Source organism: Pinus tabuliformis, chromosome 5_1, assembly GCF_031772625.1.
Source record: "Pinus tabuliformis cultivar Carrire ecotype Pingquan chromosome 5_1, CPIR1, whole genome shotgun sequence".
NCBI classification, from domain to species: Eukaryota; Viridiplantae; Streptophyta; class Pinopsida; order Pinales; family Pinaceae; genus Pinus; species Pinus tabuliformis.
The window spans coordinates 605,891,934-605,907,290 of record NC_142305.1 but is presented as its reverse complement, the minus strand read 5'-3'; the positions used below and the strand labels follow the sequence as shown (position 1 = coordinate 605,907,290).

Genomic DNA, 15,357 nt, shown 5'->3' with positions numbered 1-15,357 from the left:
AGAAGTTAGAGGATTAAACCCTTAACTATTCATTTGGAAGGTTGATTGAGTTACCACAACTAAGGGAGTAGTTCAGGGAGAAGAGAAGAAGAGTATTATTCAAGGAAAGGAAGGCAGATCAACTCTTTTACTAATAAGAATGTTAGAACTTAACATATGATTTAAGTATATATACATTCACAAAAAAAACAATAATAAAACAACTATAAATAATAAGAATTCAATGCCATAATAAAAGCCAAATTCAATCTTTTGGACATGACATTTTTTAATTAAATAAAAAAATAGTAAAGGCATAACTACTTTTAAAGTAAATCTCAACCCTCTTGTAAATATTTCATAGAAGTTAAATCCCTACAATTCATCTAATAATTAATAATTATTTATAATTAAATTAAAATTTTAGAAGCCCAATTCTAAAACAAACATACCTATCCACTTAAAATTTATGAAAATTATATTTCAAAAAAAATACACCTATCAACATTATTATTTCATCTAAAAACCAAGATACTTTCAACCTATGGTGCAATAAATGTACTATATAATATTAACGAATTAAAATAAAATAAAATTGTTTGAAATTTCATATTTTATTTTCTATAGCGAAACTCTTAAACTTCTTAAGTTTATGTTTGTTTGGTATATAAAGTTCAAAAAAATAAATAAATTATAATATTAATATATGTGTCTATTTTTTTAAGTGAATATATTCTAATTTGTTTTTTTTAAATGAATATATTCTAATTTGCGTGTGAGTGTTTTTTTTATTAAAACGGAAATATTCTAATTTTAATATTATAAATGATTATATAATTTTTGTAATAAGAAAAATATTAATAAAAAATATATTTAAACACTAATCCTCTGATATTAATTTACAATAAGGAAAAAAATTACACAAAATCTAATGAAACATTATGAAAATTCCAATACATATAGGTTCAAGCACTCGATCTATGATATTTGTAGTCCAATGGTGGGAAAAAAAAAAGAATCAGGACAATTTACTTCGTAGTTTCAGATATCTTGATTCATTTTTCTTTTGTTTTTTCTCATTCTAATGATTCATCTCCCTATTGGGTTTCATTCTTTCCCTCCTTTATGGTTGTATAGGAAGGAGTGCTCAATCCTTTAGGAGAACTCAAAGTAATAATCTTTCTTCGTATCTCTACCATTTATAATGTGCAATGCCCAAACCATTGTGACAGAGATACTTAAAAATAACGTCAATAATGTTTAGAATGCAAAGGTGAACCATTCATTTCAATAACTAATAAATGAAATGACATTTTTTCTAAATATTTTTTCTAGTAATTTTTATCTAAAATTCGGTTGAGATTTTTAAAAACTATAAGTTTAATTTGTTTATTTTATAAAGTTCTAGTGCCTCAAAGGTTTTTTAGGATGTTGAATCTATTTCAGCATTCACAAATGCATTTATTTAGGATGTTGGATCCATTTCTACATTCACAAATGCATTTATTTAGGATGATGGATCCATTTTTACATTCACAAATGCATTTATTTATGATGATGGATCCATTTTCACATTCAAAAGTACAAACAAGAAATATTAATCTTACTTGAAATTATATTATCTAATTCCCACATCAAAAATCATTTTAATGAACCTTTACGAGATTCATCAAATCTCTTTTCACTCTAGAATAGGTTTGTATATCAAGATTTGATTCCTCTCGATGCTTGTTAGATTAAGAATTAAGATGAATCTATGATGGTTTAATTTGCCCCTCTAAATAGGTTATATTCCACATGAATACCACATGTTAATACCATGGATTAATACCCTATGCCATTTTTATTTATATATTTTATCTACATTACATTACATTAATGTTTTTATTTAAGTTTTATTTTATTTTTGTTTTTATTTAATTTTACTTAGTCAAAATGTTAAGCATTACATTACAACATCTCTACCATATTGGGCTAGAGAGCGCCTCTTGGCGCAATTAGAGTAATTATTTAATGAAACACCATGAGAAAGCTATACATATGAGATTAAACATTCGATTTATGATATATGTATTTGACTAGTTTTTATATTTTCAAGAATGCTTAAATATCAGATTAATTGAACATGTAATTAGGTAGGGTAACAATATTGTTTTACTTACACATTTAATTTGTGATAAATTAGACTAGCTAGTGTAATGTAATTAAATTAAGATATTATAATAAAATAGATTACATTAACATCTTACAATAATTTCTAAGTTAGAATTTTCATATCAAGATATATTGGATATTATTTTAGAATATGTATAACTAATGTTGGATCGTGATTTTAATATTTTAATTTAATGTCTATCTTAATTATTATGAAATGAGTTGGCCACGAGGGTTAGATCAATTGGTCGAGTTCCTATCACTAAAGCACCTTGTCAATGGAAGGTCACAGGGTCAATTCTCCTCAATGTCTTCAAGATTAGGCTTTTCTAATAAGCTGACAAGATGTGATCCCTTCCAATGGGTTTTCCTAGATATCCCAAAAAAAAATAGTTATTTATTTATTTATGAAATGAGTTAGATACGTAATTCTTAAACTTTGGATAGAGTTAGTAACATAAGATACAAACAAGAAGATAATATGATACTATGAAAATGCTCGAGTGTCTAATGTAAGGAGGTTCATCTCTTCATATAAGATACTTGTCCAAAATGCTAAAAGTTAATAATAACCTAAATTCCTATCTTTTAGCCAATGTCACTAAAGTGACTTAAAGGTAAGGCATGTATTCTCATGCCCTCTTAAGTTTTATGACATTGAGATTTTAACTTACTAAAAGCAAACACATACTGACTAAAACCATATATTAGAAGTAAACATAACCAAACCTTCTTAAGAGGATTTTTCTTAAGAAACAAATGAAAGAGAGATAATATAAACAATCATGTATATTATGTAAAGCAAATAAATTAAAATTTGAATAAATTTACAACAAACTAAAAAAATGAGATTATATGAAGACTTTTATGATGATAACCTATTAGCCATAAGGTCATGCAAGTATGTTTTGAAATCTGACATAAATTAACTGCCAATTTCAGCCACTAATGTCATAAAAATCCATAAATAAAAATTAACAATATAAAGTAATTTTTTTGGAAATATATGTCAAAAGATATAGGCTATCAACTGTTAATTTTACTAATAAAAATATAAGTACAATATATTTCTTTGGCTAATTTCTATGATAATCTAGACCATAAATCAATTCTAAAATGTCTAAGATGTAATAATATTCTTACAGAGACACTCGAAATGCCAAAAATTAAGACAAAGTGTCGGGAAACTTGGACTCTTTCCTTAAGTTTGAATAAAAAATATGTTATGCAAAAAGTGCACTAGTTAGCCATAAATATAACAAATATAAGACCTTATAACAACACTAAATAATGCCAGAAATAAAGAACAATCTTAATAAAAGGACTAGAAATTGATGAGCTCACTTTCTTCTTATCACTCCTTGAAGGATTTATTTATGTTGTCACCAAAACATCTAAGCTCGTGTACTGTATAATAAATATATTAGAGGAAACATGATAACTTTAAAACTTTTCAGGTTCCAATGAGTTTCAAAGCTTATATTTTCCGTAGCAAAAAAAGCACACAAGGGTAGTTTTGCAGCCTCTTTTCCAACTACCTACACTCCTTTGTGGATTAGAACATGCTCCTTGGGATACGAAAAAGTAAGTGCAAGTTGTGTTTCATAACTTTTCCAACTCTCACATTTCTGTATGGTTCACATAATATTACCACAAGGATGTCGTATTACATATGTGCCATATGTTTGCAGGTTTCACTTGACAAAACTCATTTAATATTAAGAGTAGGCATTCCAAAATCTTTGTGATATGCATAACATGAATTCCCACTTGTACAAATGGGGCCAAAATTTGACGGATATTCGTCAGATATTTGACATATTGTCGTCAACTATTTGACACATTGGAGCCCAAGAAACTCATCGCTGCCATAATGTGGAACAGTTGACACTTTATTAAGCGTCAAATATTCGATGGATTGAAGTCGAATATTCGATGACAAAAATGGATGAAAATGTCATTAAAAATTCGATGCTTTGAGGTCAATTTTGCAATGCTCACATGCGTCAGATATGCGATGGGTAAAACGATGGTTACGAAACCCACACTTGTCAAATAAGTGAAGAAAAATGGTGAATATCCTTCACCTTAGATGGAAAAATGACGACGCTTTAATGTAAAATATTTGACACCTTATTACTTTAGTCTGATGGGATTCGATAGTGTTCCATCAGTATAGAGTAGCAAGTTCGATGGTTAAGCGTCAGATATGCGGCGTTAAAATAAGTTTGTGCAATGAGAGTGTTATAGGGGAGGGTCGCCAATACATGTGCGCCCTCCCCGCCACGTCGTAATACCACGCGTCAACCCACATGGCTCCGGTACGACACCTGTCCACCGTGGAGCTGGCCGTGTGGGCTATCACCTCGAACATTAAAACACGAACTTCGCGCCATTTACATGGTTGGTCTGGGCTCATTTCGACGATGTTCCATTTTCCCTTTGTCTTTCTGCTCGGGGCGGTAGTTGGGCGAAGCCCCCCGCCGAAGATGGCGCGGGACGGCCTGTAACCTGCGCGCATGGTGGTTAGAACGTGTGTTGGGGGAATGCTGTGTTCGGTTGACAGGGTTTGTATTGTTGCGCGCAGAGTCGTTTATTCGTGTGCTGGTGCGAAGGTTTGATGGAGTTTCTGGGTTTCTGGCTGGGACAGCGGTTCTACTTTTCTTGTGCTTTTCCGCCTGGATTTCTTGGTCGTTCTGGAATGCAAGTTGTTTAACATGGAATGCCGGTTGTTTAGCATTTCTCTGGTGGTGGTCTTATTCGGCGATTTTGTTGTTTGGGGAGGAGTCGGTCGCCATTCTACTGAGCTTGAGGTAACATAGCATTTTTAGGGTTTAGCTCTGCTGTTTTTGTTGTTTTTGTGATCTCTAATGGCTTCTAATGGCTTTTTTCTTCCTGTTGCAGGTGTTGCAGGTGTGGAAAAGGACGTTGCAGGTGTGGAGAAGGTCTGGCGAGCTGTGGGGAAGGTGGGGGAGGTCGGCGACCATCCATGGCCTGTAACCGATAGGATTTTTAATCCTACCAGCTTTACTCTGTGTTTTTCAACACAAGCATCTCTAACAGGATATTTTGTGAACTTTCTATGGCATTTTATGGCAGTATTTTGAGCAATTTTCTGAGGGTTTAGGGTTTTAGGCATTCTATGGCATTTTTGTTGTTTTAGGGTTTAGGGTTTTAGGCATTCTATGGCATTCTGTCTGTTTTGGCTGTTTTAGCCTGTTTTAGCCCTCAAAACGCTCTGTAGCTGCTCTCCCCTGACTTGCATAGCCGGCCCCAAGCAGAAAGACAAAGGGAAAATGGAACATCGCGGAAATGAGCCCAGACCAACTTTCGAAACTCTCTGTAGCTGCTCTCAATTGCCTTGTTACTGTGTTTGCTTTATAGATAAAAACGCTGCATTTTTATTGTCCCTGCTATTTTATCTTTTTCATTTGGCATATGAGGGTTTCTCTTTTCTTTCATAGAGTTCTGAGTGCTCTGCTTGAGTTCTGAGTGCTCTGCTTCGTGCTATTGTTTGTTTTATATTCGACTGCTCGGAGGGGAAGGCTCTTCTAAAGCCTCACTAAACCCTTATGAAGCTTCTTTGCAGACTTGCTACTCAGGTTGCTCTCTGGGCTACAGTGTTGTATGGAAGCCGTGGACATTTGTATGGACTTTGTATGGAAGCCGTGGACATTTTACGACCTTAATCACAGTTATACTGTTAATTTATTTATGGTTTCTTGAAGTCATAACTGTTATCTTGTTTCCTTCTATGAAAGTCTTATTCCGAATTTTACACACAAGTTGCATTCTCTATTATTTAAATTGACTTGGGCTACAGTGTTGTATGGAAGCCGTGGCCATTTGTATGGACTTTGTATGGAAGCCGTGGACATTTTACGACCTTAATCACAGTTATACTGTTAATTTATTTATGGTTTCTTGAAGTCATAACTGTTATCTTGTTTCCTTCTATGAAAGTCTTATTCCGAATTTTACACACAAGTTGCATTCTCTATTATTTAAATTGACTTGGGCTACAGTGTTGTATGGAAGCCGTGGACATTTGTATGGACATTTGTATGGAAGCCGTGGACATTTTACGACCTTAATCACAGTTATACTGTTAATTTATTTATGGTTTCTTGAAGTCATAACTGTTAGCTTGTTTCCTTCTATGAAAGTCTTATTCCGAATTTTACACACAAGTTGCATTCTCTATTATTTAAATTGACTTCTCTGGATACTGTTTGAACGCTACTATTCTTGATTTACTCATTGTAGAATATTATGATTTCCTTATGCTGTAAAACCTTGCATAGTGCTAAGTTTTTGAGATCGTTTTCACTTGTGACGGTGCATCTCTATTTGAAGGTTATTTTGTTTTTACAGCTGATGAGTTTATATAGTCCAGAAATGGGTAGGGTTTACTGTTTTATGAACAAAGCTTCTACTCTTTTATTTCCTTTTAATATCGCTCAGCTTTTACTAGCAAACTTTATAGGATTAAATCCTTGTCAGGGTTTTGTTAGAGTTTTGTCAGGGTTTTGTTAGAGTTTCCTTGTCAGGGTTTTGTTAGAGTTGAAATGCCCGATAATGCATGCAGAGAGATTGACCGTTCTTCATGAAGAAATAGGTTCGATATCTGCTTGAGTCGGAGTGTTGGTGTTTTCAACCTGTAACTCCAGTGTCTCTCAGTAGTTATGTCTTCGGTCAGGTCTTGAGTGGGCATATCAATTTGGAACAATTTCTGTTTTTTACACCTATGACCTGGAGCATATTTTTCATCACAATTATAGGAGAGTCCATTTCTTTGGTGGTCTGCCATTTGTGTTGGAGACAACCTTTGTACTTCCAAGGGATGTGTAGGAATTGTGCTAAGTTGGAATATTTGATTCTGCAAACAGATTTCTATGCACTTTTGAAACTTTTCTTCCTAGTTGCTTGGGGAACAGGGATATAAGGAGTGCAGAGCTATCGGGAGAGGAGAATGTGTTGATAATAGTGATATATTTGTAGGGTGCTGGTGTCCATTGTAGCTGTTGAATTGTCTAGATTGTGTACCTCTGAATGTAAATTTCTTGTAATATGTGAAAAGAATATTGAATCAAAACCCTCCTTGACCCGTATATAGCACATGACCTACTGAAATTTTAAATTTATGGAGTCGGTATAATCTCTATTCCAAAAAACATAATTATTGTTGCTTAGTTGCCATGCATTAGATACTGTGAACACTCTTATCAAGAGCCAATTCAATCCCTTTAAGAATGGCATGTGCTTCTGCCTGATTGTTGATCTTTCCTAAGGTTCATTCAAATTTTAAACATTATTTATCTCCAGCGTTGATGACAAGACCCACAATTGCAGTTACCCTGGATTTCCTTTCGGTACACTGATTTCCTTTGAATCTCTCTTATTTTTGCAATGCCTAGTTTTGTGCAGGGAAGTTTAAATTACAGGAAAGCTTAACATGCTGTAGATTTTGAGCTCTGAAGCAATTTTGTGGGACTTTTGTATACCTACTGCTTTGGAATTTCCTTCTTACATGTATTAGAGGCAATTCATAATTTTTCTGTACCGTAATACACTGTTATAGATCAATATTAACTCCAGAACTCATAAGTGTAAAAAGGGATCTAAAGAAACAGAGACATGATTCTCTTGATGCTTAAAAGATCCCATCTTAAGATGGGTCTACGCTGGTTTATATTTTGTAGATTTATAAATTATTGTAATTGTCAAACAATTGATCTACTCATGAAGGAAAATGAAAAAGGTGAATAGGTGCTTAGAAAAGAATTAATGACTAAGCCACAATTCGTCATATAGCTGATTAGGTTACTGTGCACCCAAATTTCTCTATCTTTTGGAAAGTTGATGTAACAAGATGGAACAATATGATTCTCATAGTTGTTCATCAACTGATTTGATTAATTTAGATACTTCCATCATTTTTACTGACACATATAAAAACACATGCTCTCTATAAGTTGGGCATACTCCACGGTGGACAGGTGTCGTACCGGAGCCATGTGGGTTGACGCGTGGTATTATGACGTGGCGGGGAGGGCGCACATGTATTGGCGACCCTCCCCTAGGTGATTGATAAAAATCATAACTATGTTCTTTATTGTATTTCTAGTTTCCAGCAATGTAAAGTTCTTATTCATTCTAATTCAATCAATAACATGCTAAGTATAGAGTTCCTTACTACTAGTGCCTCGTACATTAGAAGCGAGCAGGAGGTGTTTCTAATTGTGAGTGTAGACTTCTATTCAGTGTTAAGTGATTGTAAACTTGCCCAGCACTGTCATCACATTATAACGGTCCACTTATTGGAGCCATAAGTGAGTTTAGAGCTTTGTACAGTGCACACAGAATAACTTATAGAAATAGTTTTATCATAATGAATATTTTACAGAAAGACATATTCCATTGAAAATTTCTTATCAACACACAGTTAGGTTGCCACAAGAAATCACTACTAGGTTGTAAGCCAAAATGTTGCTGTGCCAAGAAAAAGATACAATCCATCCAAAATCCACATCATAATGTGGTTAGAACCGAAAACATATGACACCCCTATTATTTATGGCCCTGAGAATCTTGAGTGCCAAAACTCCCCGAGTTACCTTCTTGAGCCAGGTAGGTTGGCCTACCAGTCAAGGGCTGATTAGGAAATGGTTGATTGTTGCCATATGATTGATTCCAATTTGCAGCTTCCAACCATGGAGGTATTGAGTACCCATACCTCACATTTGCACTACTGACCCCTGCATTAAGTGGAGGTGTGTAATGAGCATACAGAGAATTGACACTAGCTCTGGTAGGAACAAGGCAAGTGGGTAAACCCTCGGTTTGATAGTGGGGCACTTGAATGTTTATGAGATCTTGGAATAATGGTGTATTATCTGCAATGGAGTCCAATGAGTTTGAAATAATCCTAGTTTCATCAGCTATTCTTGTATCGTTGATCATCCCTTGTTCCTTTTCAAGCATTTGTTGTGCCTTTCGTTTTTCCTTTTCCTGTCTTGCCATTTGCTTTTGTTGGTCCTTAACTTGCCTTGCTTTATCTCTTTCAATCCTTTCTTCTGCTCGCTGTTGTGCTGCAACAATCCTTGCTGCCTTCTTCTCCTTGACCATATCCTTCTTTTTCTGTTTTAATTCTTGCATTTCAAGTTTCTTTTTTTCTGACTCAACTAACAGGTTTATATAGTCCTCTGAGGTGAGTAGCTGTGAGCTTCGGCCCAGACGAAGACTACCCGGTGCACCTTGCGTTTTTCTCATTGATACTCTCTCTACTGGTAGCTTTAGGAACCGTCCAAGTGTCTTCTCCACCCCTTCCACCTGCATGTCATTGCTTGGTACTTCCCTTTCAGTATCTGTTGGAACTGATTGAACCATATCATTATCTTCATTTGATGCCTCATTATGTCCTTCATCTTCTTCCATTGATCTATTGTCCACAAAAAAATGAACAATTTCACTGTTCAATTCTGCTGGTTGTGAGGGCATGTTCATGCTTTCTTCATTGGTTGCTGAGACACTATGTGCATTCAAATTGATCATTGCTTCTGCTAGCCATGAAGGTGGGGTTACTTGGCTTGGCAATGTCAATTGGTCATTGTCAACTGCATGTTCAACAATATCATTAGCAATATCAGCGACAGGAATTTGATGTTCTTGAGTTGGTGGAACAATCTCCATGTTACTAGGAATTTGTTCATTGTTATATTGTGTTTCACATACAGTTTCATCATCTTCAGCATATAACTGTCCTTGAGACAGGGAAATCATATTACCAGCTGCAACAACATCATCTTGGTCATCTACTTCTTGCACTTCAACACATGTTTGTACATTCCCTTCTTCCTGACCATCCACATGAAACGCTTGGCTACAACCAGTGTCATGCATAAGAGCATCATAGTTCAGTGGCCAGATTCCTGTCCTCCTAAAGCCAGCCTTGATATTTGATGGTGTCAAAGCCCTTTTAAAAGCTTTACTTGCAAGCTCTGCTAGCTCAAACCTTTTCACCTCAACCCCTGGATTCTTTGCCATCCATGCAGCACGCTCCGACCTGAAATAGTTCTTGAAAGGGCCAAACACACTAACATCAAGGGGTTGCAGCCTATGAGTGGTATGAGCGGGCAATGTCAACAGGTCGATGCCTAAATTGTTTGCTTCCTCAATTGTTTGTACAGCCATGTGGCTCCCATGGCCATCTAATATCAAAAGGTGTCTGTTATTAGGCGAGACGCCACCTGGTACCGATGCAGCAAAGTGAAAAAGCCAACTTAGAAACAGTTCTTTAGTCATCCATGCATGGGGATGTGCAGCCATGCATGCACCTGGTTCACAGTTCTGTATATAGTTTTTCAGTTGATTTTTACCTTTGAATAGATAAAATCCTGGGATTGAAGTACCAATTGCATTAACACAACATAAAATAGTTATCCACTCCCTGCTCTTGGGCAAAATCTTTGGCACATTTCGGCTCCCTCTCTTGGCAATTACCCGCATGCCACAATTCCTCCCTGCCTGTAAACCTGTTTCATCACAGTTCCATATATGGTCTGCTCCATAAGAATGTTTATCATAAGCACTAGAAAGTGTGTCATAGAATTTTTGCACAACTGCAGGGCGCAAATTTAATGCTCTGTCTCTGTCAAGGCCCTCAGCAATACGCAATACAAGTTCTGGATGCCTTGTTTTAAACCCAAACCACCATGATTTACCAGGAAACCCATCTTTGAATGGGTTTGGCCTCCCTTGACAGATTTGAGCAACTGTTGATTTGAGTTGTATCAACTCTAGCCCATGTCCCAGTTGGGCCATCTCTTTACACCACTCAACCACCTCGGCCTCCTCATCCTCAGTCATAACTGTAAGAGGCCCTCTACGTTTTGTATGAGTCAGTCCATTTATCCAATAATGTATTGACGAGGGAGGAATACCATGTTTTTTTGCAGATGCCCGAACTGAGTATCCATTAAACTCTATGTCGTCAATTGCAACTAACATTTGTTCTTTTGTCCATCCTCTTATAGCACTGATCTTTTTAGTTGAGCTTGCCCCTTGGACTGTTGTTGATGGTGGTTCTGTGGCTGATGGTGTGTTAACATCAGCGGCTGTCACATGGTCATCTTCAACAATGTTCCCTGGTGCATTGCTGGCATCGACATCAGCTGGCCTGTCATCATCAGACGATGTGCATCGCAGCTGCGCACCCCTTGTCACTCTCCTGCCACTTCTCCTTGTACGAGCAGAGTAACTTCCTTTTGCCATAGATGCAACAACCTGTAAAATTATTGCATGCATTTAGACATTAGAATATATGTTAAATTATGCTTTATTACTTCTGCAAAAATTACTTTTCCTCTATTACAGGAAATTATCAAAACATTTTGGATACAGAGCTTGTTACAGGAAATTATCAAATGTGAAGGAGATACGTGCTACTAAAATAGTTACACTTCCTCCATACAAATATGTTATTTTCCATTTTTATTAGGCTAAAAAGAAGTGTGGGTGGGGAACTGATTGTCAGTTTGCTCACTCAGAAGAAGAACTTCAAAAGGGTCAGCAAGTATTTTCTATTTTTGGTCAGAAACTAGAAACAATTTATGGCAATGCAATAAGTTCCAACATTTATGACGAGGTAAATAATTATAAAATCAAGTTGTCCATGCATTATGAGAAAAAGGGAACCTATTCAAATGGGTTGAAGTGCAAATTTTCCCATGGACACAATGAGCTTAGGCCTTTAGGTCACAGATTCATGCAACAATTTGTCCTAACAAAGCATTTTTTTTCAACGTTGTCAAAGAAAGACTCAATTTGTTGATTTTGTCCTGATAGAGCATTTGTTTTCAGCTGTCAAAGAAAGACTCAGTTTTTTGATATTTAACAAGGATCGAATTTGTAACTTTTTTGGCCATGAATATTTCACTGAGATTGTGTGTTGAATTTCAATTTGATAAGAGATGAAATATTTCAGAACAAATATTATTCTATAGTTGCTAACAATTTGAGGATATTTAATGCTATTCCTAATTTGCTCTACATTTTTGGAATTAAAAAATCTTGGTCTTTGATTCCTTCTACTTGTTTACCCATGATCAAATTCTATTACCAATTGAAAATTATGTTACCCACATTTTTCATTTTTTCAGTAAGGACAAAACATTTTGGATACAGAGCTTGTTACATTATGATTCTATGGTCTCCCAGGTGTCATAGACAAATGGTTTTACTTCAGTTTAATTGAGTTTCATTGCAGTCATTTATTTTTTTATATTTTTTCATATAATTTATTTACTTATTTTGAATATTGTGAAGAACAATCTCTGCTCCAAGATTTCTCTCCATTATCTGTGACTTAATTTACAGTGCTGAATTATGTAAATCCCCATTCCTTTGGTCCAACTTTTACAACTCCGTATGGCTCGGGCTCTCCATACCCTAAGGTCTCGAGCTCAACGAGGTGAAAAGATATGAAGGCCAATAAGACTGTCATCTGATATGTTACTTATAATTGTGTTTTCTCATTATCTAAAATCTTACAGTCATCTAATCCAATAAAGAGAAATGTTCATCTGCTCGGGTTTCCATTCTAAGATACCATTCCCCAGTTCTATGGTCCATTCATCAGTAGTATAAATTCACTTATTTGCAGTCTTTCGACTCAATATCAAAATGTTTGCTTTCTCAATAGCTTCATGCTTCTGAAAATATGTGAAAAATTACTAAGTTTATCAGAGTCATTAAAGTTACAATTCGTTTATGTTCTATGTTTTAACTCATCCATGTTCACTTGGATCTTGTCACTTCTGAATTGCCCAAAATCGGATGGTTCACACTAGGAGTACAGTTTGACATCGGCTGGCATTCTTTCTTTTACAATAACCTTTCCTTCTTTCTGAGAGGAGGTCTTATAATAATATAGTTGTCGACCAGTAAAGTAAGTCAAGCAAGCCAGTTCGGTAGCTGTCCAACGGGCAAAGGCTTCTTTCTTTAGAGTGCTGCCCGCCCCCTTCTTCATTCATTCATTTAGGCCCGACTAGGAGTGGATCCAGGGAACCTGGCTCGGGAACAGCTTCTTACTAGTAGGGGCTAATCACAATAAGAGAGTCCAATCTCTGAAATAGAGCTTAGTCTCTCCCCATAGTAGTATACTAGTAAAAGGCGTAGATTATGACTTGATCCAATAGAGTCAGAACACCTTTATATCTAAAAGAAATGGTGCTCGATGAAACGATCCAGATTCCACACTATGCTGTGGGCTGGGGGGAGAGCTGCTCTGCGAAGCTAGGCGTTCAGTGTTCTTATGGAGGAACCATAGAACCCAAGCCATAATAATCGCTCAATTCCTGTAAGCTAAGGTTCAAGGTTCAATTCCTGTTAGGTAAACAAGCTATCGCTCAATTCCTGTAAGCTAAGGTTCAAGGTTCAATTCCTGTAAGCTAAGGTTGAAGGTTCAATTCCTGTTAGGTAAACAAGCTATGACTACAGTACTAGCACGACATACGTAACATTTGGACATACACGTAACATTTGGACATACGTAACATTTGTGATATGTAAGTTGTAATCCCTATGAAGTTGATGATCGAATAATTCGTGTAAGCTAACCTTCAATTCCTGTAAGGTAAGCAACCTGTGACATTGATTAGATGGATACGACTGTATTCGATAGCTTAACTCTATAAGCTAGAACACATACATAAACTCTGTATAAAAAAGGTTAACTGTAACTATATAGGTTAACTGTCACCACCCTATGGACAGAACTGTAATGTAAGAAATCTGATAAATGAATGGAAAGAACTATAATGTAAGAAATCTGATAAATGAAAACAATAAAAACAGAACTGTAAGAAGAATGAGTTGTAATTCATATAACTGACTTGAATATATTGGCTACTGTTCTGTGATGTTGTCTTAAAGTTTGCTGAATAGTTTGAAAGCATAAGATGCAACTTCAACAGTGGGTGGACTTCTTTTATAGTTTTGGGGACTTGATTTTAATTGGTGGACATGGATGCACATGGATTGCAATGGCTTCATTTTGAATGTGTGGTATGGATTTAATTTGCTGTGATCTAATGGTTGGGAATTGTTTATTTGTTGATCCATGTGCTTTGATCTGTTTTAATGAGAAATAGAGTGAGTTGGGTGTCATTTATTGCAATTATTGGGTCTGGGTGTCATTTATTGAACAAAGTGGATTTAATTGTTATTGGGTTGGGTGTCATTTATTGAACAAATTGGATTTAATTGTTGTTGGGTTGGGTGTCATTTATTGAACATAGGGTGTTTAGTTGTTGAACAACACAGCAGTTATGGCTGACATACATTCCTTTTGTTATGTGCAGGTAGGCATATTTATTTGGGATGCAAAGTTGCAGTTCTGATGAGTGGGGGTTGAAGTGACTACTGTTTTGTACTTCTGGAATAGACCAGTTTGGAAGCCTTTATGGCTCTAGCTGTTTTCTACTTGGGTCAATATGTTTTGCAATATTAAATAGTTAAATACTATTTATGGACAGTTGTGGGCCCAGTCAATATATGGGTGATTTTTGGACATAATTTAAAACTTATTTAAACATAATGTTATTTATTTCTGTTTAAATATTGGTTTCAAAAGTCTTAATCACTGGTGGTTTGGTGGGACCAGTATTATATCAACTACTGGTCCCTGCACAAGAATAGGAATCTCTCCCCTAGCTTCGCCTCCCTAGATGCAACACTTTTCCATAGGATATTCGTTGACTTATTGGTCTAGTTCAATGAGAGCATCTGACGGTTTAGCATTGAATAATCAACCATAGAGCAAGTTTCTACGATGGGAGTGTTATATCTCTAATGCTTCATTATGTCAGTAGAGCATCAAATATCCACCAAATGTCTCATTAGATAAAAGTTGAACATTTGATGTTTTACACATATTGTCAAATATCTAAGAAGTTTCTGCGCATTAAAAAAAATATAATTTGATGGCTTCCTATTAAAGATTTAGAGGAATATTATTTCCTTTATAAATCCCTTGACATTATCTTTCCTTAAACAATGTCTTAGATGAAGCATGCATAGTGAATATTTTTCAATGTCTTTGAATTAGTTTAAGTTTCTTGCAAAAGCATAATCTTTTCTCTCTTGTTTTAAGGGAACAAAGTGACCACAACCATAAATCCGTATAAATATTTCTTCATCAATTCTATTCTTTGTGGATTTATT

The 15,357-nt window shown here is 35.5% G+C and overlaps 1 long non-coding RNA gene across 1 annotated transcript; it reads left to right on the top strand.

Annotated features, from left to right (window-relative positions):
* The first annotated feature begins 4,803 nt into the window (after positions 1–4,803).
* On the top strand, positions 4,804–5,163 carry LOC149166364 (uncharacterized). Its single transcript, XR_016260604.1, has 2 exons — positions 4,804–4,946; positions 5,038–5,163. It is a non-coding gene; the product is annotated as an uncharacterized LOC149166364 (long non-coding RNA).
* The last annotated feature ends 10,194 nt before the right edge of the window (positions 5,164–15,357 follow it).